We start from the raw sequence: 27,309 nt of genomic DNA on the forward strand, positions 1-27,309 counted from the left end.
AGCTGTTCCTGAATTGTGGCCCTTATAATAAACCAGAGACATAAGTAAAGTGTGATCCTGAGTTCTGGAAGTTGTTGGAGCAAGCAACCAAACCTGAAGTGGGTGTGGGAACCTCCGAATTTGTGGTCGGCTGGGCAGCGGGAGCGGATGGGGAAATCTGAGCTTGGCCTGGGGAGGTGGGGAGGGGCTGATGTGTCTGTGTTTTCCATAGTCTGAGAGCCAGAGAGGAAAGGGCAGGCTGGGGGATGGGGGCACCTTTGATTCGGTCCCTCGTCCTGAGAGCTGTCTGATGGCTGGCAGTGAGGCCTGCATCCGAACCCCACAGCCCGGGAGCTCTGTCTTCAGCAGCCCTGGTGCTAACAGGACTCGGTGCTCTCTGTCCAAAACAAGGGCCTTTCACAGGGGCCTTTCCCCACCTGGGAAACTGTGGTGGGGCTGGCTGGCCGGAGCAGTGCCCTGGGCTTAGGAAGACTGTTTATAATACCGTCTGCAGTGTAATTCAACAGGAACGCCTGGTGGTGTTTATCCAGGCGCTCACAGAGCTTGCAGGGGATGCGGCGGTTGTGCGGAAACCTGTCTGCCCTCCGCTTGGACCGGTTCTGTATATTCCACCCGTGCTCCTGGCTTTTTGAACAAGTGTCTGCAACATCGCTGAACAACTTCGCTTTTTCTTGGCTGAGCGAAGCTTTGCTTGGGGGTGGGGGTGGGGAGACAGGGTGACCATGGAAAGCAATAGGAATTTCCTCACTCCAACATCAAAGGCCTGTGGGTTTTGAGCAGGAGGGACAGGAGGAGCTTGGAGGGGATCACTAGAGCTGAGACCAGCGCTCACTGACCTGAGGCTCACTGCTGCCCGCACTGTCTGAAAGCTTCACACAGGCCCACTCCTTAACGACGCTGTGACATCAACACCGTTGATCATCCCATTTTTCAGATGAACAAATCAAGGCACAGAGATGATCCTACATTCACCCAAAGTCGCACAGCTGGTAGTGGCAGAGTTGGAATGTCCCATCCATTTGGAGTTCCTTAATCTAAGTTGGCTCTTTAGAGGTTGCCCCCCTCCTGAAAAGCATTAGCCTGAATTTTGTGCACAAACAACCAACCTGTGGAGTGGCCCAGGGACGGCTCCCTCCACCACTCAGGTGGAGCTGGAAGGCAAGAAGGGCAGGAGGATGGACACTATCCACAGACCCTCATCTGGCCAGCTCCCACAACTGCTCTCTCAGTTTAGGACCATGAGCAGCTGGGTTGGGGAGCCAAGATGGTAACCTACCCTTACCGACAGCGCCTGTTCCAGCCCGTGAAGACAGCTTGTGCAGGCTGGAGCACTGTGGTGGGCGGAAGAATGAGGAATCTTGCTTCTACCATCATTCTTATTTTTTTTTAAGATTTTATTTATTCATTCATGAGAGACACACAGAGAGAGAGAGGCAGAGACTCAGGCAGAGGGAGAAGCAGGCTCCAAGCAGGGAGCCCGACATGGGACTCCATCCCAGGTCTCCAGGATTACACCTGGGGCTGAAGGCGGCACTAAACCGCTGAGCCACCCGGGCTGGCCCATTCTTATTTCTTAATCAAGAAACTTGAGTTTCTGAGAGTCAGAGTCTCCATTTGGAAACTGTGCCATCTTCAATGGGTGAAATGTTAACTATCTGGGTATTTAAATGGATCATAGAAGTTCTACAACTTTCTATAAGATGTACGTGTGTGAAAAGCTTTCCTTCCATATTAATTTAATTGAAACCATGCAGTAACATTTCTCCTTGATTAAAAAATGTTTTACTTACTTATTTATTTTTAGTAAGCTCCCTGTCCAGCATCGAGTCCAACATGGGGCTTGAATTCATGACCCTGAGTTTTTTTTAAGATTTTATTTATTTATGCATGAGAGACACACAGAGAGGCAGAGACACCGGCAGAGGAAGAAGCAGGCTCCACACAAGGAACCCCATGAGGGACTTAATCCCAGGACTCTGGGATCACGACCTGAGCCAAAGGCAGATGCTCCACCGCTGAGCCACCCAGGCACCCCTAAAAAAATGTCTTAAAAAGCTGAGTTTAGGAAAGAGAAAAAGTCTCAAATCAATAGTCTAAACTCTCAAATCATGAAACAAGATAGAGGAGCAAAATAAACCCAAAACAACAATAAAAAGGATAAAAGAAAGATAAGAGTAGAAATTAATTAAATTAAAACATAGAAAACAAATCAATGAAACAAAAGGTGATTCCTTGAAAGATCAGTAAATTGACAAACTTTTGCAAGACCAAGAAAAGAAGGGATTAAACAGAAGTGCATATTGGGGATGAAGCTGAGACTGTCACTACCCATCCTGAGGGCATCATAAGGATAATAAGGAAAAGGTATGCACAACTCTACACATGTATATTTGACAACTAATATATAAAAGGCCAATTCCTTGAAAAGTACACATTTCTACAATTCTTCAAATATGAAATTAATAATTTGAGAAATGGAATTCATGATTTCTGAGTTCCCCAAAAAAGAAATCTTCCAACTCAGATGGTTTCACTGAAAAATTCTACTACACCATATAAAAAGGATTAACACTGTCCCTAACAATCTCTTTCAGAAAACAAAAGCACTTTCCAAATCATTTTATAAAGCAAGAATTATCCTATGCTAAAACCAGGCAAAGATCGTACAAAAAAAAAACCGCAGGCCAATATTCCTCATGAATACAGACATACATTCCTAATGTATGTAGGAATGTAATACATTCCTAATTCTAGCAAGTAGAATTCAGCAATATATGGAAGTAAAGATTACCAAGTTGAATTCATTACAGGAATGGGATGCAGGTTTAAGATTTAAAAATCAAGCAATACAATCCATGATATAAATAAAGAAGAAAAAACACATGATTGTATCAATTGTATTATTGACATACATACATATTGATTGTATCAAATTAGATTGTATCTAATTTATAAGAACATTATAAGATGGAGAAAACCTAAATTAGCATCCGCTTGTAATAAAATTCTCAAAAAACTAGGAGTAGAGTCAATCCTCCTCAATTTGACAAAGAGCGTCTATAGAAAACCTATGGCTGACATCGCACCTGATGGACAATTGAAAGCTTTCCTCTAAGATCAAGAACAAGACAAAGTGCCCACCTTCACCATTCTTAATCAATAGGGTCCTAGAAATCTAGCTAGCACAATAAGGAAAAGAAAGGAAATAAAAGGCATATAGATCAGAAAGGAAAAAATAAAAGTGTCCCTATTTGCAGATGACATAATGGTCTTTCTAAAAAATCCTAAGGAAATCAGGGCACCTGGCAGGCTCAGTGGTTGAGCATCTGCCTTTGGCTCAGGGTGTGATCCTGGGGTCCTGGGATCGAGTCCCACATCAGGCTCTGATCTGCATCTCCCTCTGGCTGTGTCTCTGCCTCTTTCTCTGTGTGTCTCTCATGAATAAATTTTTTAAAAATCTTTTTAAAAAATCCTAAGGAATCTATGAAAATTCACAAATAAAAAATTCCTAGAGCTAATAAACAAGGCTGCAGGATTCAAGATTAACTTATAAAAATTGATTGGTTTTTTTATATACTAGTAATGAACATACAGAAACTGAAATGAAAAATACAGTACAACTTACAGTCACTAAAAAAAAATGAAATTCTTAGATGCAAATCTAACAAAACATGCACAGAACTTGCATGCTGAAGACTACAAAGTGCTGAAGAGAGAAATCAAAGATCTCAATGAATGGAAAGACATACCATGTTCATGGATTAGAAGACCCAACATAATAAAAGACTCAATTCTCCAAAAGTAATAAACATGTTTAACACAATTTCTAACAAAAATCCCAGTAATTTTTTTTTTTGGAGAAATAACCAAAATTGTTTAGATCAATTTATTCAAAATATTCTAAATGATTCTATTTATATGGAAAAGCAAAGGACCTAGGATTACTAAAACAATTCTGAAAACAATAAAACAGGACCAGATTTCAAGACTTATTATATAATCACATTAATCAAGACTGTGGTGTTGGCAGGAGAGACATTAAAATCAATAGAACAGAACAGAGAACCCAGAAATAACCCCACATAGGTATGGTCAATTGATATTTGACAGATATTTGCAAAAGCAAGTCAATGAAGGAATGATTATCTTTTCAACAAGTGATGTTAAAGTGATTGATTATCCATAAGCAAAAAATGTGCCTGAACATTTATAAGATAACATAAGAGAGCATCTCTGGGCCCGGGACCTGGTGAAGAGTTCCTACACATGACAACAAGGCAGGATCCATAAAACACCAAGACACTGGACTGTTCTACAGAACAGATACAACACACAGGCTGCAGCTGAGGAGAGCTGGGTGGTGGGCTCCAAGCCCAGAGGATGTGTGCCCTCTGGGCATTATGCACAATTAGAAATGCCTGGAGGGCATGAGGGCAAAGTGGCGAGAAGGGTCACACCTCTCAGTGGTCAGGCTAAGGCTTTGCAGCTGTCCTGGCAAGGGCGTTGGGGCTTTTGCAGGCTTCGAAGCAGAAGCGTGTCCTGACCCAGTGGGCCTGTGAGCACACGAATTGGCCATGCTGTTCTGCTCTTTGGGAGGGAGGTGCTCTGCCTCGAAGGTGAAGGAAGGCAGAGGTCTGGAGCGGGGGCTGTTCTGGGCTGGTTGCCAGGTGCTGCCAGAACCTGCATTTCAGAATCACTGGGACTGTCAAAGAGGCTGGCTTTCCCTTCTGGTCCACAGATTTGCATGTCATCCTTGTGCAGGGGCCATGCTAATCTTCTCTGTATCGTTCCAATTTTAGTATATGTGCTGCCGAAGTGAGCACCCTTCTGGTCCACAGAAACACAGATGTGGAGCCTTTAGGGATCTGCTCTTTAACAGACAGGCAGGCTGTTGGGCACACATGGAGGGAAGGGGCCCCGAGTGCCTGGGCCCCCGAGCACTCCCGGGCACCAGCAATACCTGGGGGACCCTGTCCTCCCCGCCCAGCCACAGGCAGGTAGCAGAAGCAGCCGACCAGGTGGCTGTGGGCCCAGGAGCTGCCCCACCTGCATCTCTGGCTCACCTGAGCCTGCATCCTCATCTCTGGGTATAGCTGCCCAACATGGTCCCTGCCCGGCCCTAGTCCCTGACACCCTTTGGATCTGGAGCTTTCTTACCCCCAGGGCTCCACCTCCCTATGCTCCACCTCCCTATGCTCAGAGGGCTCTGCTCCCTCTTCTGCTTATCCCATTGGCTCCCGCCAGTGCTGGGTCAGGATGTCCCCCAGGGTTGCTGGGTCCATCTCCTGCGTGTCCTGGCCTGTCCCCGGGAAGGGAGCAGTCCATTCCCACTATTGGGTCCCCATCCCTCACTTGAGCTTTCTAAAACTCCCGCCCTCTCTGCCAACTGCCCATGCAGTCCTGGGCAAATCCCCGAGCTGCTCCACCCAGCCCTGACTCCACCTCCCAGCCACAGGCAGCTGGGGACACTTCCAGAGTTCTCGCTGACTGGTTCTCGTCATGTCCACTGTGTGGCTCTGAGGGGCCCTTGGGCCTCTGTTCAGCTTTGCTCAGAGACAACTTGCCTCTGTATGAGGATGCCCAGAGCTTTGTCATCACTCACTGCTTTGTTCTCCCAATTAGGAAACAGAAAAAACCAAAAGGGCTGTGTACATGTTCCCACGTCACGGCCACCAACCCACCAGGCCTGCCCCCGAACGCCCCACTTCCTTCCTGCTGGGAGGGAGGAACGCTACGGAAGCTGCCCACACCAGCATCCCCACTTGCTCCTGGGCCCAGCCATCATCCTGGTCTTTGGCTGGAATGTGACGTTCTAAGGCTCAGCTGCCCTAATTAGGGTGAAAACTGACTCCAAGGGTTATGAGCAAGAACATCTTAAGGTCGAGTGAAAGTGACAGGTGGGTATGCGGCTGTGAGGGTGCTGCTGACGGGACCCTGGGGGAGGGCTCCCAGGAAGGTGCAGGGGTCTCCCGGCCCTATCAGCACCCCTCCTTGAGGCAAAGGGCTGGAGACTGCCCTCCCAGGCTGCCGGAGCCCAACAGCACAGGCTCCCGGGGTGGCCTGGGCCCAGGAAGGATGTGGTCAGCTGGGATGAGCTGTGCGGGTGGGGGTCCGGGCCAGGCAGCCTCCTGACACCCTGGCCTTGGGGTCTTTACCAGCCCTATGTGGTGGCCTGCAGACTCTGCAGGAACATCTGAGGCCAGCTGGCTGGAGGGAAGTGGGTAAGCCCCTGGGTTGGTAGTCTGGGGAAGTCCCCTCTTCCTAATGATGATTTGAAAATGGTTGACTTTTCTGGCCATGCCTCTCAAAGCAGGAAGGAGGATCACAGAGGGCGGCTACGCACAGGGCCTCATCAGCGTGCAGAATCACAGCAAAGCCGGCCCAAGCCCACCTTCTGCTACAGTGAGGACAGTTGCTTTTTAATGTTTCCAGGCTCATGGGGGCTGGGGGGATGGATGAGGACAATGCAATCGGCAGAAATGAGCAGCGGAGGAAGCTCCCCTGGCACAGTTCCCATTCAGGGCACTTGTCAAGGATGCCCTCAAAGCCAGGGCATTCACCATGCGTGGCATGGGGTTGGTCACACAAAAACATGGTGTTTAACATCGCCTGTGGGCTTGCTGTCGACTTCTTCCCCAAGTTAGCTCGCTCCCTCTCTGCGTCTCTGAGGCCCACACATGCAGTCTGCTCCAGCCATGCTGAGGAGGCTCAGAGTCTCTCTCCCGAATCCCTGTGGGGGAGCCAGACGGTGGGGGATGTCGGTCAGGGTGGGCTCCTGAGCCCTGAGAAAGCTTCCTGAAGGAGCCACTCAGCTCTGGCTCAGGACGTGGTACAGGTCCGAGCTCGGTGAGCAGGAGGAGAGGTCCAGAAACATGAGCCGGGGAGGGCTGGTATGTCAGGAGGCCTCCGAGGGGACCCCCGCCCAAGGACAGCCTGTGCAGGGCGTGGGAGCTGCTGAGGCCGACACCTCAGGGTGGCGTGTGCTCTCATGGGCGGCCCGTCTGACGGGCTCAAGCAGAAGAAACCGCATCCTGAGTCAGGGTGCAGAATTGGTGTATGTTCAAGAGGCGTGCAGCCAGCAGGCCCGAGGAGGCCGCCCAGCCAGTGTGTCCAGCCTGAGTGGACACTGCATGCAGGTTCCATGACGCTCACTCCATTGCGTTCAGCCCACCAGAGACCGTTCCCCACGAGTCCCGAGTCCAGACAGGCTGCTTCTCGGCCCACAGCTGTCCCCAGGGGAGGCTGGAGACGCTGCTGGAGCTCTGGTTCATCTCTCCTGATGCATGAGAGCCCTGAAAGTCCACTGACATTTGTGACCAAACGTGAGTTTGTGAAACACCTGCCACTATGACTAAAGTCTTAGATTCTTACCCTGGATTTCATCTTATTTTTTCATTAGGTTGATTCTGCCTTTGAGGGAAGACCTCGCGGTCGGATGCTTTGGAGGGTGTGTGTTTGAGGTTGGGGGGGGAGCTCCCCTGCTTGTTTGCAAGGGGAGCTGGGCACCCCCCAACCCAGGCCTGGACCCATGGGCGAGGGAAGACCCGCTGCTTCCCCAGCCACATGTGTGTGGCAAACTAGGTGACTTCAAAGCATTCTTTTTTTTTTTTTTTAAGTGGATTTGGGGGCATTATCTTCAAATACGGCTGTTAGCACAGGACTGTCTGCGGGAAGTAAGACCCATGTGTTTCTACACCAACACGCTGGGTTGAGCAGCCCCATTGCTGCCCCTAGCCAGTGAGGTCTCCAGGAGGCGCCTCCTGGGCATCCCATTCTCTGCCCGACATGAAGCGGGCCCAGACACCCCACGAATTACAATGAGCAGAGGATCTGTCTTGACCAGGGTTGGGTTCGGGGAGCTTGCGGATTGCGGCCAAATCCTCAGAGGACACAGAAAGGAAAATAGTGCAGAGGATAAAAAGCAGTGACCGTGGGAATAAGGTGGAAGTAGAAGTGAGGTACAGAGTGAGGACATTTAAGGCTGTGTGCCCACGTCATGTGACATCAGGGTGAGTGTGTCAGGGGCCTTTGGTCCAAATCACTGCGGGTCAGAATGGAAGCACTAGGTCAGCAAGGAGGAGAAGATTGCCTGTGCGGGCAGCTGCTCGGCTGGGAGGTCGGGCAGTGGCCAAGTGGGGCAAGTAAATGGAGCAGCCAGTGCAAGGGTCCTGAGGTAGTAACTAGTGTGTCCTGCTGGGAAGAGTGATACAGTCAGTCTGCGCAGAGCATGCTGAGACTGGCTGAGTGGGGGGGAAAGGAGCCGAGGGCGGAGGGGGAGACCCTGTAAGCCATCGTATTGGTTTCCTACAGCTGCTGGAACAGATGACCCCAGACCTGGTGGCTTCGAACCACACAGATAAGTGTAGATGCAAAGTCTGACATGGGTCCCACTGGACCAAGCTCCTGGCATCTGCCTGCACTCCTTGGCTGGTGGCCCCTCCTTCCGTCTTCAGAGTCTGGGGTCGTCAGGCCAGGCCTTTCTCAGGCTGCCTTCCTGGTCCTCCTTCCTCTCCTTTCAAGGCCCTCCATCCCCTGTGATCACGCTGGGTGCACTGGGCCCTTCCTTCTCCAGACTCAGCCGACGAGCTCACTTGCTTCTGCAGCCTGTCTGCCTGTGGGCTCTCAGGCTCGGGGAATGTGGCTGTCCCCAGGGGGCCGTCCCTATGGGCTGGGGAAGCAGCCTGGGTTCTTCCCCCTGCAGGTGGCGGGGAGGCGCTGGGGACACCCACACATTGCTGTGTGACTCTGCCTGGGGCCCACCTTGTGCACCGGCTCGGAGTGGGGGGCAGGATGGAGAGCAGTGCAAGACACTGTGTGGCTTCCTCCAGCCTGCTCACCCCTCACCGCTCCCCGAGCTTCTTCACATCACCCATCCAGGCTGGGAGTGCAGCAGGGGGGCTTCTACTGAGGACCCCAAATGCTTCAGACATGGCACAAGTCTGCTTCCCCTGACACCGCAGAGGCCACCAGCCTCAAGTCTCCTAGCTTTACATGAGGTCACCATGTCCTCCCTGAACTATTTAATCATTCAGGGCAGGGAACTAATGCTCCTGTCCAGCAGTGGCCTTCAGAGATGCCCATCCCAGTTAGCTGCCTACGGACACCTCCCCCCCACCCCCCGACAGGCTGTGCCAGGCAATGACCATGATAGCGGCGAACTGGTTTTGTAAGTCACTGCTGGTTAAGGAGCTCACAGATGAGACGAGAAAGTCCTCGTGGGAGGATCACCCTCACCGAAGCCTGGAAATCTCTAGGAGCTCACACTCGGCACATACTCGGTGTCCCTCGGCAAAAGCGGTCACACCATTGGAGAACCTCCCCGGGGAGTGATGAGGGACTGCTAGCAAGGAGGCCAGGCACCAGAGGTGGCCCCCGCTTGCTGGCTTGGGGAGCTGATGACATGTGCAGTGGGTTTGCCGACGGCGGTCCTCGAGCCTCGTTGCAGGCGGGGCTCCCGGGAGGCCCCAAGCAGGGGTTCCTGCCACCTGTGAGCCCAGCTGCGGGGCAGGTGCTGACCAGGCCTCTGGGCGCTGTGATTCTGGGTTCCTGCCACTCCCTGCCAGGGCCCCCGCTGGGGGAGGTCAGCCGGCCTCTTGGTGTGGTGACACCCCCGGCCCTGCATCAACAACACCAAAACCCTTTGCTCCTGCCCTGCCCGGCACATGTACTTTCTTTGTCCTACTCTTCGAATTTTCCACACTTTGTGGTTCATTTGCGTTTTGGTTTAGTTTTGCTTTTGACCTACATTCTCCTGCCTCAATTTTTACCCATTTCTTTATTTCTCCATTTGCATTAACTTCAAACGTCATGATAGCCTGCGGTCTATTTGGACTTCCCTATTTTCTTCTAAACGTTTCCTCTGTCATGTGTCACACCATTCTGTTCTTGCATACATTGGATTAAGGTGGACAATTGCTAAACATCCGCAAGCCTCTTTTTTTTAATAATAAATTTATTTTTTATTGGTGTTCAATTTGCCAACATACAGAATAACACCCAGTGCTCATCCCGCCAAGTGCCCCCCTCAGTGCCCGTCACCCATTCACCCCCACCCCCCGCCCTCCTCCCCTTCCACCACCCCTAGTTCATTTCCCAGAGTTAGGAGTCTTCATGTTCTGTCTCCCTTTCTGATATTTCCTACCCATTTCTTCTCCCTTCCCTTCTATTCCCTTTCACTATTATTTATATTCCCCAAATGAATGAGAACATATAATGTTTGTCCTTCTCCAATTGACTCATTTCACTCAGCATAATACCCTCCAGTTCCATCCACGTTGAAGCAAATGGTGAGTATTTGTCTCAGAAATCATCACTGTGATGTAATCGCATCCATCTTGCTCGGTTCGATAATACATGCTTAATACCCGTAGAAATGAGAAATTGATTTCCAAGATGTTAAGCAAATAGATTCTCGGAAGCTGATGTGCACACAGGTAAGTTTGTGGGGTGGGGTGGCTTCCTGGGTACTGTCCCTCAAATGGCCAGGGGCAGGCAGTGTTGGGGGCCCCGCATGGAGGGACACCCTCATCCCATCAGCCACCACCGGCCAGCGTGGAGCTAGAGCTTGTGATGGCAGCAGTGGAGCTGTGGGATGGGGGCTGGGGTGGCAGGTGGCTGCAGTGGAGTGACCAGAGGCGCTGCCCATATCTGTCATCACCGTAGAGTTCTTTTGGCTCCTCTGCTTACTGGGAACATTTCACAGCAATACCTGGGGGGGAAGGGCAGAGGGAGGTGGGACAGTGGCTCAGACCCTGTAATTCTCTCATGACGTTCACCTTCTCCCCACTGTCGAGCTGCAGCCGCGGAGCAGGCAGGTGCACCTGGAGATCCCGGGGCCTTGCCACTGCAGCTGCTGGATTTCTCATCCAAGGTCATGAGGAGTGGGGGTCCTCCCCGGCAGGGATCATAGCCCAAGCCCTCTCCTCTTGTCGACCGTCTGGATCGATGCTGAGCACAGAGTGTACTTCCCAAGATCATTTCAGATTTCAGACTGGATTGGTCCATTGTCCCTCCCGGTGCATCTCGAGTTCTGCTGGTGAGCCAGGCGGGGTCCACGGAAGCCAAGCCACCCATCGCCGTCAGCCCCTCGCACATATGTGGGCATTCCGCTCCTTCCTCATGCACCAAGGATTTCAAGGGCCGGGCTCTGGGAACACAGTGGGATGAGGTCATCCCCGAGTCTCAGGAGCTGATAGGGAAACAGTGGTGCTCACTGCCCACATTTGTTGGGGGAGGTCAGCGGGAGTGGACCCCGTGAGCACCCTGCCCTTGACCCTGGCCCACTCCATAGGCACCTGCCGTGTCTTCAGATGGACAGCCCTGGAGTGGGCTGGATCAGGAGAAGGAGTTTGGCCAAGGGGGGGTGGTGCTGGGGTGGGTTCCCAGTGAGATGGAGCTCAGGGGCCTGCTCTCCATCACCCCCTCGCCGCTCCCCAAGAGCTTCCTGTAATCACCCACACACAAACCACTGCCACCAAACTGTCTCAGCATCAGCCTCGTGAAGGACCCAAATGAACACACAAACCCTAAGCTCCTTGGGAGAGTGGGTCCAGGTGTGGGGCTCCATCCAGTGGTCAGGGTGGGGAGGGTGGGAGAGCCGCGTGGAACAGACACAGCCCCTGGAGACGCAACACGGTGCGGCGAGTTTGGGAGAGCTTCGCTCCTGGATCTCTTACACATAAGCCAGTGTTTCTTAAGAAGCCCGTAGAGCAGGGTGTTTTATCCTTGGCACCGTTGACCTGTGGAGTCGGATAATCCATCCTATGATTGCTGGATGTGGGGCGGTGTCCTGGCCTCTGCCCCCACTGCTCCTGGCATGTGGTAGCTCCTGCCCTCCCAGCCATGACAACCACAATATCTGCAGACATTCCCAAACGTCCCCCTGGGAGACCACATCCCATCCGGTTGAGAAGCACGGACGTGGAGCTTCGAAGGAGTTTCGAAATAACATCAAAATTCCAGGACGCGCCCAGTACACTGGTGCTGGTGTGACGTTCCCTCTCCGGGAATGCTTCCCAGCTCCTTAGCTGCACGCTGACCCCACAGACATGAGGCTGCAAGTTTGTGGGGGTCACTTACAAGGGCCAGGAGAGAGGAGCACAGCTGAGCCTGCCGGAGCGGCCCCCCCAACCCACGTGGCTGGTTTCAGAAACCTCAGGCTGGGCCCTCCCCCAGCCACGGGCCATGGGCAGCGTGCAGACCACTCCAGAGAGCCCTCCACGAGGCCTGGGCTGAGTTCCCCGGGAGCACCGGCCTGTGTGGCTGCACTGGGGTCTGGGCTGCCTCCCAGGATGGCTCAGAGATGGCTCAGAACGGAAGCCGCTGAGGGGGTTTCCTACCCTCTTCACAAGCAGACACAGACCCCAGACCCAGCTTCCCTGGGGACCCAGGGGACACTGTGTCTGCATAGATGGTGACACTCCCTGTCCAGGAGGCTTCTCCCAAGTGGTCCTCGTGTTCATAGTGGGGAGAGGGCTTGCTGTGTAAACTGTGATGTGAGGTGTGAACACACTGGGAACAGTGCGCCTTCCTGGAGCTGTTGGAAGTCAGTGCAGAAGACAGGCAAGCCTGTCACAGAGAAGCCATCCGTGCCCAGCTAGACCACTCACGTTTGGTGGATGGAGGTCATGTCAGACCCCGGGATGCTGCCATGGGACATGCACACACCTCCATCCACCACCTGGAGGGCCTGGCTCTTCTTAGAGACACTTCTGGACATCTGGAGTGCACTTCAGCCACGTGGAGAAGAGCTCAGTGGCAGGGGCTGCTCAGTGAGGTTGGGTGCACGTGTCTACGCAGAAACACCTCGTGCGTGCATGCACGCACGTGCGCACACACATGTGATCACGGCATGTAGCCATGACCACCCAAGTGCACCCTGAGCTGAAAGGATCATCATGCTGGGGGTTTGATTTGCACCATCTCCTACACATACACTGTGACTTCACCAAAGCAGGTCAAAAGCTGCCCTGTGTCGCCCAAACAGAAGGCCCCTGGGAAGCCAGGCCAGGTCAGGGAATTCAAACCCGGTTTGAATGTTGCCGGTTTCTGCTTTGGGCCTCCTAATGGGACAGTACCCCTCAGTTTACAGGGCATCGAGCCTTCCATACCCAGGGCTGATGTGTGGTGCGTTGGCTATCGGTGATCAGGGCCACCCATCTGTTTTCTCCGGGTCTCCCCTCCGGAGGGGTACTTCTGGGTGATTGATGTATGACTACCTCAAGAGTTCAAATTCTGTTTGACCTGCAGTAGGCTGTGGATTCCTTTCACCCACAGTCCTCCCCCTCTACCACCGTCCTCCTCCTCTACCATGATAGTTCTCTCGTTCTTAGAGATGATGGAGATGGAAGCCATGGTGACCCAAGAGCTACGCCGCGGCATTCCTCCCGACTGGAACGGGAAGCACGTCTCCTCGCAGGCAAGCGATGGGGGACCAGGCATCTCCCCAAGCTTCACGTTCATGGAGCTGTTAGCCAATGTAGACCGGCAGTGGCACTGAGTAGACGTGAGTGGCATTTTAGAAACTTGTTGTGTAGTTGTTTGCCTCTGAGTTGTGTTTGTTCAAGACTGTTTCACAGACACGTTATTGTGACATGCACACATCCCAGAGTGGTGGAAATAGGCTCCCCGGGTCGGGTTGGCTGCAGTTGTGCAGAAAGTGCTGAGGGCAGCAGGGAGCTGGCCCAGCCCCAGGCGGCAGGACTCGGGGAGTCGGAGGGGCAGGGGAAGGGCGGCTCTTGAGCAAAGTCAGAGGTAACGGGGTGGGCAGAGGGGGTGGGGAGAAGCACTGGCTGCTGAGATCCCCCGGGGTGGGTGGTGTCACTGACAACTTGAGGACGCGGATGCAGAAGCCACGTCTGAACAAATGTTTGTTCTCCTGGCTCTCAGCAGCATCCCAGGGACCCCCAACCTGGCGGGTGGACTTCAGGGCTGTCAGGAGGAATGGTGTCGAAAGTGAGCTCAGGGGCTGCTGGTGGAGTGCGGAACCTGCCCCAGGGACCGATGCCACAATGCTGGCCATGGAGCATTCAGCCAGTGGTGGGAAGCACATTTTCAGAATGGGCAAGCTGGTTACTGAGTCGGATCCCGGTGTTTATTGGCCTGGCCTGGACAGGTTCCATGTGGACGAGGTGCTTCGCAGGCAACCCTACGCATCCGGATGATCTGAACTTCCTTTTGGAAACATTGCAAGGGCAGGTTAGGTGCCTCCCCTAAGCCACGCAGGCTCTGTAGGCAGGTGGCTTCAGTTTTGAGAGTATTCATAAGGCAGTAACTTTTTGGACGGAGGGCGTCAGACGCACCTTTTCCTGGTAAGCGTTCGAGCATGAGCACCCCGACATGCACAGAGCTGGAACATTGGCTGGGTGGGTTTGTGAGCACAAAGTCTGACCTTGATTTCTCTTGGGAATCCATTTATATACACTTCTAAAAATGCAATTAAAAAATAACTTTATGTTCCAAATAGCCTGCCAGTCCTGTTTGTCTGCCATCACTGCAGATATCGGGGACCCTGGTCTCCCGACGAACGACGGAGATGCCTCATCTTCCAAGCATGAGGCCGTGTGCAGGTGGAGCCAATGGGGGCACCCATGGCCGGGCATTCACTCACGTTGTGGCCACTGCCGGAAGTACAGGGTGAATGTTTCTTTTCATTTTTTTTTTTTTAAGATTTTATTCATTTATCCATGACAGACACACACAGAGAGGCAGAGACACAGGCAGAGGGAGAAGCAGGCTCCCTGAAGGAAGCCCAATGTGGGGCTCGATCCCAGGACCCTAGGGTCATGCCCTGAACCAAAGGCAAAAGCTCAACCTACTGAGCCATCCAGGTGCCCTTTAAATCTTAATATTTTTGAAGGTATAAGTTCCTAGAAATAAAATAATTAGAAAAAAGAGATTGATGGTTTTCATCTTGTTTCTTCGTAGATCTTTGGACTTTGACAAATGCCCCATTCAGCATAATTCTCCCACTACCCAAGGATACTCGTACTGGCGTCTGGACTGCTCCAGTGTCTGCGGGCAGCCAGCGCTCAAAGCTGATGGGCTGTCCTCTGACGACCTCACTTACCCCACTTGGTCCCCATGGGGCCATCTTGCCATTGCCCGAAGCCACTTCTGACTGTGCTGGTTCTGCGTACAGAATCCCGCACCACCAGGATAGGCACTCAGACAGATGACAGAGTCCCTTGGCTGGGTTCCCAAGAAAAGAGAAAAAAGAAATCCCCTGTTAAATGACCCTGTAAAAAATCTTAATTGTTTTGTACAAACAAAACGTTTTCACGTCATTGCTCCACAAAAATCTCATAACATGTATGCACGACAAGAAAGCCTATTCTCCGAGGATTTGCTGAGGAAACCCTCTCACTCTCATTAGCAAGTAAATAAAAACTGAAAGGACACGTCTTCTTGGTGGAAAAAAACCTCTCGGGGCAGAGCATTGCCTAAGATTGTACTTTGCTAACTGCAACCACATCTGACGTCCCTGGGAGGGGGTGGAAGGGTAAACCTGGTACCTGACTGAAGACCTCAGCAATTTTGCTTACTTCTCAAGAGCTGTATTTACTACCTCGAAGAAATTTGTCTGGGTCAGTCCTTGCTTTGTAACAAATTGTTTGTATGTCGGACTATATATAGTTTCATTTTGTTTATTTTTGAACTTTGGAAAAGGAGAGTTCACCATCTTATGGAGAGAGAGAGAGTGTCTCTTGGGCCTCGCTTCTTGCAGGCAACTTTGGGACTGACGTCCATGCTCCCATGGGCTGCTTATACTTGGTCATTAGGATGGCGGCACAATGGCCATTTGGACTCGACCATAGAGTATTCTCCCGCCGATGGATTTTCTCATGGTCTCAGGGTCTTGGCTGGCATGAACATCTTGGTGCAGATGCTCTGGGCATGTGCGTGGGAGTTTCCCACAGACACGTGCTGAAGAGCAGAGTTGCTGGATCATATGTATATGGTGATCCAACTTTGAGACACAATGGTTAGTTCACTTCCAAAGTGGTCCTCTCATCTGCATGCCCCAGGACTGTGTCTGAAACCCTGTCTCCACCCACAGCCTTCCCCACTGCTGGCATTCCCAGAATTCTTTTTTTTTTTTTTTGCCAATCAAATATGGTATATGAGTATTACATTTTGGGCTTAGTTTGCACTTTAGAGGTGACAACCTCCAATTTTCTGACACCACCTCAGTGTCCAACAATTCAATTCAATTTGTTCCTGATGCCATTCACCCAGAGTTAGCACAGACCCCACAGTTAAGGGCTTAGGCCAGCAACACTGCCCCACTGACACTAGCAGTAAACGGGGTGCCCAGGCCACCCATGCTTTTGTGTGGCCAACTACGAGTGTGGGAGCTCCCATGAAACCCTTAGTCCTGATCATTGTCCTGATGTATTGAATGGGGATAAATATACTTTGTGTTCATTTTCTAGGTCTGTCATAACAAGTATCACAAACCAGGTGGCTTAAAGCAACAGGCATTTATTCTGTTCAGTTTTGGAGGCCAGAAGCCTCCAAACGAGGTGTTGTTAGGATCATGCTCCCTCTGAAGTAGCTACAGAGGATCCTTCCTTGCCTCTTCTAGCTTCTGGTGGTTGTCTGCGATCCTGAGCGTTCCTCAGCTTACAGCACGTCACTCTAGTGTCTTTCTCTGCCAGCATGGCCTGTCCACCCCCATATGACTGTGCCCACATTGCCTCTTCTTATAAGGACACCAGTTACTGGATTTAGGACCACCCTAATTCAGAATGACTGCAATGGCATCTGCAAAGACCCAAATAAGGTTCCAAATAAGGTCACATTCACAGGTGCCAAGAGGACCTAGAGCCCTTGCAGAGTTATTGCAAGCAAGAAATGAGATGTTGTTTCTAAATCACTTGGCACTGTGTGTGGTACAGCACATAACAGGCCCTCACCAAATGGTGTGTGCGTGTGTATTTGTGCATGTATGTATTTACATACAGTATCCATGGGAGCATATAGAGAGACACCATGTCCCTCTGTGTGTTTGTTCACATGGTACAGATACATGAAGTCTCTGGGGAGCCACCGTGTATTGTATGGGACAATGAGGATTGTGTAACATAAAGCCTCTCTCCTGCTTTTTAGAGTAACTTGGATTTTTTTCTTTCTGCCACTAAAATATAACATAAAATATCAAAAGCATTGTTAATGGTGGTTTTCCACCATATCATGATTATGTACTTGTTACAGGAATCCAGCTGTACTTTGATACAATTTACCCATTATCCCTAACAGGATGATTATTGGCTAAGAATTTTTTATTATCTAGGGTCTGTGAAAGTCACATCTGCATTTAATGTCTCAGGTTAGCAGTTACATCACCCTGAATATATATATATATATATATATATATATATATATTTATATATTTTTTTTTTTTTTGATATTCGGGGATAAACTGGGGTAAGTTGCTCTGAGCAGATGTGCTTCAGGTCATAAATTGGGCTGTGGTGTCTCTCAGCTCTCCTGTGCTGTGGGCAGGAGCAGAGGGACCCCCATCACTCCCCGGGGCCCATGATGCACCTGTCCTCCATCCCAGTACCCACGAGCTAGCCAGGGGGAAAGGTGGACCTCAAGAGTGCACGCCCTCAGCCGCCCTGCTCCTCGGGGGTGGCCCACTTGGGAGAAGTCTTTTGGAGAAGCATTCTTCCTACACTTTTCTACAGCTGCTTCTTCATTCTCAGCGGTTGGCAATCAGAACCCAAGTCACTCTTGTATGAGTTTTCTGTTACCACATAACAGACAACTGCCATGTTTGGGAGCTTTTTAAAACAACTTAGAGGACTTCCAGAATGGCTGATAAGGAACTTCATGGATGCTTTCTCCAACAAAATTGCTATTTCAACCCATGAAATTATAACAAATGATCATTAAAAGTCTCTGAAAATTGTCCTAAAGCCATCCAGCAAGTGGTGAGACATTCTTGTAAGCAAATCTTCTAAATCTCATAAAGGATGTATCTTACTAATACAAAGTTGATTTAACCATCCAAAATTTAGTGTGATGCAATACATAATGGAATTAAGACCAAAGAAGATCATATCAATAGTTGCAAAAAATTACTTGAAAAAAGTCCAAAACTCTTTCATAATAAAGCCACTCAACAGGCAAGGAGCAGAAGGGAACTTCCTAAATCTAACAAAGGACACTTATGAAAAAGTGCAACTAACATAATCTTAATGCTGAAAACTAAAAGCTTTCCTTCTAAAATCAGGAACAAGATAAGGATATCTGTTCTTGCTAGTTCTATTTAACCTTGAGCTAAAAGTCCTTGCCAAGATAACAGAAAGTAAGAAAACAAAAGAAAAGAATACATCCAAATTAGAGAAGAGGTAAAACCAATATTCACAGATAGCATGACATTGTGTATACCAAATCTTAAGGAATCTATGATAAAAATCTACCATAGAATTAATAAAGGAGTTCAGCGAAGTATCAGAATATAAGATCAAATCCAAAGGAAATTGTCTTTCTATATACTGACAATGGACATCTTGACAAAGAAATTAAAGGAAGCTTCAATTTTCAACAGTATCAAAAAATAAGATACTTAGAAACAAAGTAAGTACAAAACATTTACACTAGAAACCATAAAACATTGTTGAAAGTAATTAAAGTAGATCTAAATCCATGGAAAGACATTCCATATAATGATGTGAGAGTTAATTTTGTGAAGATTGTTGTACTCCCTCCCCCCAAATTGTCTACAAATTCGACGTGATCCTTATCAAAATCCCAGCGGGCCTTTTTTTTTTTTTTTTAACAGACATTGACAAGCTGACTTTATAATTTATATAGAAATGGAAGAAATGCAGAATAGCCAAAACAATCTTGGAAAATGAAGAACAAAGGTGGAGGACTCATGCAGCCCAACTTCAAAACTTAAAGCTGCTATAATCAAGGTATGATGATAGACATATTGATCAATGGGATAGAATTAAGAGATAAGAAATTTAAAAAGTGGGGCACCTGAATGGCTCAGTGGTTGAGCATCTGCCTTCAGCTCAGGTCGTGATATGAGAGTTCAGAGATCGAGTCCTGCATCGGGCTCTCTACAGGGAGCCTGCCTCTCCCTCTGACTGTGTCTCTGCCTATCTCTCTGTCTCTCTCATGAATAAATAAATAAAATATTTTTAAAAACAAGAAATAAAAAAGAGATAAGAAATAAGTACTTACACTTATGGGCAATTGCTTTTCGGCAAGGGTGCCAAGACAATTCAAGGCAGGGAGAGAATAGTCTTTCAACCAACAGGTGCTGGGACAAGTGGGCATCTATATGCTTAAGACTAGTGTTGATCCCATACCTCACACCACACAAAAATGAACTCAGAATGAATCGTCAACCTAAATGTAAGAGCTAAGTTTGTAAAACTCTTAGAAGAAAGTAAAGGAGCAACTTTTCATCATGTCAGCCTCGGCAATAGGCAATTAAATGATGACCCCAAAGGCACAGGTGACAAAAGAAAAAAAAGAGGTAAATTAGACTTCATTAAAATTAAAAACTTCTGTGCTACTAAACATACATCCAAGAGACAAAAAGACAACACCTAGAATGGGAGAAGTTATCTAAAATCTCGTATCTGACTGGGCACTTGTATCTAGGATATATGAAGAACCGCTACAACATTGAAGTGATATAGGGTACACGAACATATCCAGTCACTAAAGACCACATACTGTATGATTCCACTTATATCAAGTGTACAAATAGACAAATAGAAATTGAAACTGGATCGATGGTTACTCAGGGCTCGATGGGAGTGGAGGGGAGTATGGAGTGATAGCTAATGGGTATGGGGATTCTTCTAGGAGGAATCAAAATGTCCTAGAACATTCTAGGATGATTCCATAACCCTGTGACTATACTAAGATGCGTTGATGTATAATGGATGAGTTGTATATATGTGAAATATGCCACAATATAGTCATTCTTAAAACAAAAAAAACTCACCATCTATTATCTCACAGGACCTGTGGGTCAGGAGTCCTGGCTCGGCTTGACTGAGTTCCAAGCTCAGGGTCTCTCAGGGCTGCAAGCGAGGACCCCGTGGGGCCGTGTGTTCCCATGCCCCTTGGGACCCCCTGCCAAGCTCACGTGGCTGTTGGTGGGATTTGGCTCATCGTGGTGGGGGCCTGGTGGGTTTCCTGCTGTGGGGCCCATCTCCGGCAGTTCACGGATGGCAGTTTTCTTCATCGAGGGCACACGCGTGTCTCTCCCATGCAGCAGCGTGAGGTGATCTTAGATGCTCTGTGTGACCTCCTCAGGGCAGGGACAGCCCATCCCCTGTGCGGGGCTCCGCTGGGGGGGGGCGGCAGGCCCCAGGTGGCTCACACGCACAGGTATGGGATGGCACAGAGCACACTCCCGGGCTGCAGGTCCCCGAATTCCCCTGCTCACCCATGTCCCCATGCCCCCTACGGGTGCCACTCCACAGAGATACTGTTCTCCCTGGTGGGTCAACTTAGTGTTAAACTGAATTTTCTGCCAGATACTTCTTTTTTTAAATTATGTTTTTAAAGATTTATTTATTTATTTGAGAGACAGAGAGAGAGAAGGAGCAGGGAGAGGGAGAGGGAGAACAGACTCCCCACCAAGCAGGGAGCTCGACACTGGAATCGATCCCAGGACCCCCTGATCATGACTTGAGCTGAAGGCAGATGCTTCACCAACTGAGCCCCCCAGGCGCCCCTGCCAGAAATTCCTTAAGGGGGCTGCTTTCTCTTTCTGGCTCCCCCGTCCCCTGCCTCTCCACCCCCACCAGGCTCGCCCTTTCAACATCACCTCAGACGAGGTAGACTCCTGACAAGCGTCCCTAAGAGCCAGCTGAGCCCAGTGCGTTTACAGTCTTCACAGTCGTGGGGATAACATTTCCCATTGTCGCTGTAGTGAAACCTCCCCTGCCTGTTAGAGGGTTCTTGTAATTAATTAGGGGAAGTTTTTATGTGAAGCTTTTCATGTTTATGGAGACATGAAATGACTGTGAGTTTCGGAAGAGCCGTAGAAAGCCTTCATTCTGCGCCCGGTCTCACATCAAACGCTGCACACAACATGCTATAGCACGTCGCCCTCTGCCCCACCCCACAGCCCATCACCACCCTGCACACGCCTGTCCTCTGCACACACACCTGTCCTCTACACACCCCCTGCACACCTGTCCTCTACACACCCCCTGCACACCTGTCCTCTGCACACTCCCTGCACACACCTGTCCTCTGCACATGCCCTGCACACACCTGTCCTCTGCACACCCCCTGCACACCTGTCCTTTGCACAACCCCTGTACACACCTGTCCTCTGCACACACCTGTCCTCTGCAGGCCCCATAATCACTCTCTACTCTTTTTCTCCTGAACCATACTCGTGATTCAGCCACACTCTGAATCAGCAGAGTTTTTTTTTGTTTTTTGTTTTTTGTTTTAGATTTTATTTATTTATCTTAGAGAGGGAGAGAGAAAGAGAGACAGAGACAGAGAATGAGATCAGGAGCAGGGGAGGGTCAGAGGGAGAAGCAGGCTCCCCACTGATCAGGGAGCCTGATGCAGAACCCGCTCCCAGGACCCCAGGATCATGACCAGAGCCTGAAGAAGACATTTCACTGCCTGAACCACCCAGGCACCCCACAGTTTTTATTCCTATCGATGGCTCAACTGACATTTCTTTTGAGCGTGAGCTCATGTGATTCATCACCTTCGGAGCCGGTCCACAGATGGCACATCAATCTCTGCAAGTTAGATCAGTGCTGGACAGGAATTGAACAGAAGGAGATGCCCCTGGCACCCCTATTCCTGTGCCCCCTGCTCGGCAGGAGGCAGAACCAGGGCCAGCAGACACAGGGACATGGCATGGGCAGTTCCTCACCACGCTGCACTCAGCTCATGTCTGCACTGTCCACACACAGCAGGGCTCTTTCCTCCTCGGTGAGGGAGGCCTCTGGGAAAGCTTGCAGCTGCTGTTGAATGCCCCAGGAATGATGCTCGTGCTTGCAGGCTGTAGCACTGGGCAGAGTGACCCTGCAGGGCCCGAGGGACATCTGGGCACAGGCAGGGTTGACGCTGCTGGTGAGTGTCTGCTGAAGGAGTCTCCAGAGCCGTTCCCCTGCCTCTGACCAGGAAGGGAGCTGAACTGTTGGAGTGCGCAGGGAGCATGCGTGGGGAGTAGATGTGTTCCCACAGGGGGTCATGGAAGACGGGGTTTGCTAAACAACAATCTCATCTTCACCCTAAACACACAAGTTGGAGCCGGTCAGCAGGTGGGGATGCTCAGTCTCAGGATGAGCCCCTGACCTGATCCCCGAAGCCAGCGTCCTTCACCCTGGTCCAGGGCTGTCCAGGGACAGAGCGTCCCCACAGGATGTATGGCTCACCTGTCCAGGCAAACCCCACTGAGAACATCCCCAAGCGTGTTTTTGCTGAAGGGAACTTGGTTTTATTTATCTTAAGTGTTTAAAGGGATTTATTAACCAATATGCTCTTGATCTTGACATGAACTAGCTTAAACCTGGAATAAAAATTAAAATCTAGGTCGTTGATGCTCCGAACGTGGTTTGTTTGAAGGCTGCGGTCAGGGAGAGGGGAGACCCTGAAAAGCAGCAGGGAGCCCCTCTCTCAGGGGGAGGGGCAGCCAAGTGGCTGCTGGGCTTGGGAACCTGGGGGCCCTACCTGGAGCCCACCTGGCATTTACTGGCTCCACGTCTTTGGGGAAAGAACCATGGACCTTTGGGGTCTCTGTTACCCCGTGAAGTAGATTTGTGTGAACATTCTTTGTCAAGTCAAATACTCAGAGGCCTCACACTCAGGAATATATAGAATGCCCCCCAAATGGTCACGTGTTCCCCGTGCACTCCAACAGTTCAGCTCCCTTCCTGGTCAGAGGCAGGGGAACGGTGCTAACTAGGAGGCGTCTCTCCTTCAGCACTCATCAGCAGCGTCAACCCTGCCTGTGCCCAGATGTCCCTTGGGCCCTGCAGGGCCACTCTGCCCAGTGCTATGGCCTGCAAGCATGAGCATCGTTCCTGGGGGCATCCAATAGCAGCTGCAAGCTTTCCTGGAGGCCTCCCTCACCAGAGGAGGAAAGAGCCCGACTCCTGGAGGGAGTCATCAAGGGCCCCTGGCTGTGGTTTGTCAGAAGGCAGGAATGTGCATCACCTGGGTGGGCCCTTCAAAGCTGTAAGCCCTGCAGCCCCACACGGTTGTGACTCAGCCACGTTGCTCCAGGAGACCCAGGCCATCTGACCCTCTCGTCTGACCAGTGACATGGTGAAGGGCTCTTGGGGTCACTAGGCTTTCGGGGCCTGTGGTGGCCAGAGCCTGGTGCAGCTGTCCATTCATCCATAGCACTGTGGCCATTCCTTCTAGGTCTTCCCTCTGAACTGAAGGGAGGCCGGCACACCTTCCAAGTAATGGATATCAGGAGTTTAGGTGATGCTTCCAGGTGTCACCATATGAGACACACCCCTAGGGTTTGTGCAAAACCAGCACAGGAGCTCTGTAGGAGACGGGGTCGGTGCCAGCCAGAGCACAGGCTACCGTGTGCCCTTGGCCCTGTGGCAACTCCTGACCTGTCCACTGCCAGCAGCTCTGTCCATGAAAAAGGCACATGGCATGTCCATTCCTGGCCTTGTATATACTGTTCTTACATGGTGAACCCGTCAAGTGGCCTCTGGCTGTGGCTGGCTTTCCGTGCAGCACATTGCAGAGCAAACAGTGGCCACACGGACAGTAATGCGCACCCCCCCGCCCCGGTCCCCAAAGCCTTGCAGAGGTGGGATACTGTCTATTGGACGCCTGACCTCGTCTGGGCCCCGGCAAGACTAAGCCTGCTCTTCGAAGGCAGCATGCATGTATGGGCCTGGGCACTGCCACGCTGCCCCCTACATGGTCGTCACACGTACCGTGACACGAGCTTCACTCCAGCATGGCGAGTGCCGCCGGGATGCCATGGCTCTGAGTCTGCAGCTGGGGCCCGCATTCCCCCAGGGCTCAACCAGCACACACATGGTTAACCCTGCGGGCCCAGCAAACGGAGACGTAAGGAAAACACACGTGGGGAGCCCAGCCTGGCCTTTTGTTCGTGATGAATGGGAAATGTCCTGTTTCAGAGATCCAGGGTTGTGAGGACATTCCTGAAGATGAAGAAATCTGTCCTCTGCAAATAATGAGGGAGAGAAAAAGAGGAAGGAGTGAAATGTCTGGGGGCCAGGGAACTCTAATAACCAGCAGGTTGTCAGAACGAGTGTCCACAAAGAGAAGATGCTCAAGACAAGGATGAACCATGTTGACGACAGGGAGTAGACCCATGCGGAAGAAGGGAGACTCAGAGAGGAAATAACCACAACAACCAAATGCACTAGAGACACAGAGGTCGATTCTGCAGAGCTAAACATGAAAAAGAGAAACTGGCTTTTTTCCTACATCTTCGTTCGGCCAGGAAGTTCATGGGGAAAGAGCCCTCTGGGTTCATCTAGGAGATTATCCAGACCTGAGGTATCACGGGGACTGACAACAGACAGAACGAGCCACGTCTCATCATGTTTCCTTGAAAGGAAGCATTGGTTCTTAGTCTTCTCAGATACCACCGGGATTCTCGGGCACTTCCATCCTACGATCTTAGGATGAAATTGAAAACACCTATTCTATTATGTTTGATAGGTGGGATTTGAGTGAGACAGCGGGTCAGAAGATTGGGGTTTTCATTTGTTGTCACCTGTTCCCAGATCACAGGTTGTGAAGTGCACGTGACACTGAAGGGGACCTGCCGAGGTAGCTGGCCAGGGAGCCCCTCTGCATTCTTGGGGGTGAGGAACTTATGGGGCTCTTGCCCGTGAACTTTCCAGCCTGTGACCCTGCAGGTAGACCTCAAGGATCAAGTCTCACGGCCCAGACTTTGCTGCAAAAAGGTCCTGAGCAGCCTCTTGCTCTGGTGAGCATGTGTGGCTCCTTTGATCAGCCACAGATCTGGGGAAAGAAGGGACCTTGGTCGTACAGGGCACCAGAGGAGTTTCGGGGGGTCTGGGTGGAAGCTCTGCAGAGGTTTCCACTGCTCATGCATGTGCCATCTCTGAGCTGCCCCAACCCTCCTTGCTAGGTGCATATGGGCTGAGCTGTGTCTGTCCCCACCCCAAAATTCATATGCTGAAGACTTACCCTCCAGGACTTGGGAATGAGCCATTATTTGGAGTCAGGGTCTGTGTAGAAGCAACTGAGTTAAAAAGAGGTCATCGTGGTGGGTCCTCATCCAGTATGATCACAGGAAAGGAGAATGAGGACACGGGCAGGATGCGGTGTGGACATGACAACAGCAGCTGCAGGCCAGAGGAGCACCCGGCCCACAGCCTCCCCTCTGCCTGCCGACCTCAGCAGGAGTCAGCCCTCTCCACGCCATGACCGGGACAGGGACCAAGACCTTCTGCCTCCAGAGCAGTGGTGGACGGTGCAGCTCTGTTGTCTCAGCCTCTCCACGCAGCCTGGGGTGCTATGTTATGGCACCTCGCACACTCCTACGCTGGGACTGGGTGTCTGGGGACAGGCGTCCAATTCTGGAGCCCGGTGCTCAGCTTTCCTGCGTCCACATCCCCGTCCTTCTGCTGTGTGCTCATCACCTTTGGAGATTTGTAAACAGAAACCCCTCCCCCCAGGCCCTCCCTGTGGCCGCTTGGAATCACATGTGTGGCCCCTCGGGTCTCCTGGGAAGACTGCTGTTACCCTGTCAGGTCTCAGCTGGACATCTGGGTGGGCCTGGATGACGTGAGGCCACCAGCCCAGGGTCACTTCGGGGAATTCTGTGCCTCGACCTTCATTACTCAAGGCAGGTGTGTGGATCTGGGAGCTCCGTGTGCACGTGCAGGGCTGCGGGACCGTCCCGGGTGCAGAGACCGTCCGGGAGCTCACCTGTGCATCCTTACCGCACACGGGGACTCAGTGTCCAAAGCAACTGTCAACTGTGAAGCCAAGAGAAAGACTCTTCCATGAAGCAACTGAATTTCACAGAACCCCTGGGGTCTTGAAGCTGCTTTGTTTTCGATAAGACACCATTATCAGAGTTTGCTTCGTACACACCAGCAGCAGCTTTACCGGCCTGTTCTGATTCATACAGCAAAAGGTGGCAGGAGAGTGGGTCCTCCATTGGTGTGGGGGTCCGGGCACAGCTGGCTGGAATTTGTTGGGAATTTGTATGTTTCCATTGGGATTCGCCTTTTGCTGCTCACGGCATTTCTAAATCTTCTGTGCACATGTCCGTGTGGTGTGCATGGTGTGTACATGTGTATACATGTGGCATATGTGCATGACAGAGAGATTAAGATAGATGTGGAGCACACAGTTGATTTGAACCCTTGGGAGGATGGGCATCTGTTGTGGCCGTGGAGTTGGGAGCTGGGCTGTGCCATCCGAGGCCTGGATCCTTGACACACTTTGGAATCACCCCCTGGTCTGTCTCTTACAGATATCATTGGCCAGTGTCCCGTGTTGGTCTTTGGTCTCTTCGGAGGCAGCCACGTGGCGATCTCTGGAGATTGCTTCCACATAGAAGAAGACATTCAACTTGGAATCCACATGGTCTCATTATGGGACTTGCCACCCAGAGGAGGTGACTGGGGTCCCCGCAGCAGGACTGTGGGTTCTGCGGGCAGGGGCGTGCACGTGGGACCACCAGTGGGGGCTGGGGGGTGCAGCCTCGCCCCCTCCTGCTTTGGGCTGGGTCGGGGCTGTTCCAAACTCTGATTTCTCCCTGCCAGTGAGGGAGGAGTGGCCCTTCGCCTCCGGGATCTTCTGGCTGGAGCCGTGTTTGCTCCCCGAGAGGGGTCAGCATGCTTGCTGGCCTTCCTCCCCTCCATGTGGGATGTGGGCAGAACCCAGCCCCTTGCACTCTGCTTTCCAGGCCTGTGGTAGCAGCCCCACACCTACCATGGGGGGTGCAGTCAGTAGAAGAACTAGGATGAGGGCGTCCGACCTTTCCCAGCATATCCATCCTGGGGTGGCCCGAGGGGTCCCCAGAGATTCAAGCAAGCTCCAGGAAACCCCCAGGCCTAGGGCAGCCAAGACTCCACAGGCTTCTCCGTGGCTGGAGAACAAAGCGACTGGAGCCAGTGAGGCAAAGGTGTGGGGACAAATGTAGTTCAAGTGCCCGTTTGTGAGGGACTAACGGCCCCCAGAGGCGGCCAGCCCTGCACACACTTGGCTGTGCGTGGCCTCTGTGCAGCCCTGAGCTTCAACCTCCTTCAGGCACTGGATGTGTGGATGGCATTCGGGGCCACCAGCAGCAGCGGGAGCTCCGACCATGCCTGAGGG

General features: G+C 51.3%; 1 pseudogene; it reads right to left on the bottom strand.

Moving 5' to 3' along the window:
* Positions 1-4,708: 4,708 nt before the first annotated feature.
* On the bottom strand, positions 4,709-4,823 carry LOC121485906 (annotated as a pseudogene).
* Between the last annotated feature and the right edge of the window lie 22,486 nt (positions 4,824-27,309).

This window comes from Vulpes lagopus, chromosome 2 (assembly GCF_018345385.1).
Source record: "Vulpes lagopus strain Blue_001 chromosome 2, ASM1834538v1, whole genome shotgun sequence".
NCBI lineage: Eukaryota > Metazoa > Chordata > Mammalia > Carnivora > Canidae > Vulpes > Vulpes lagopus.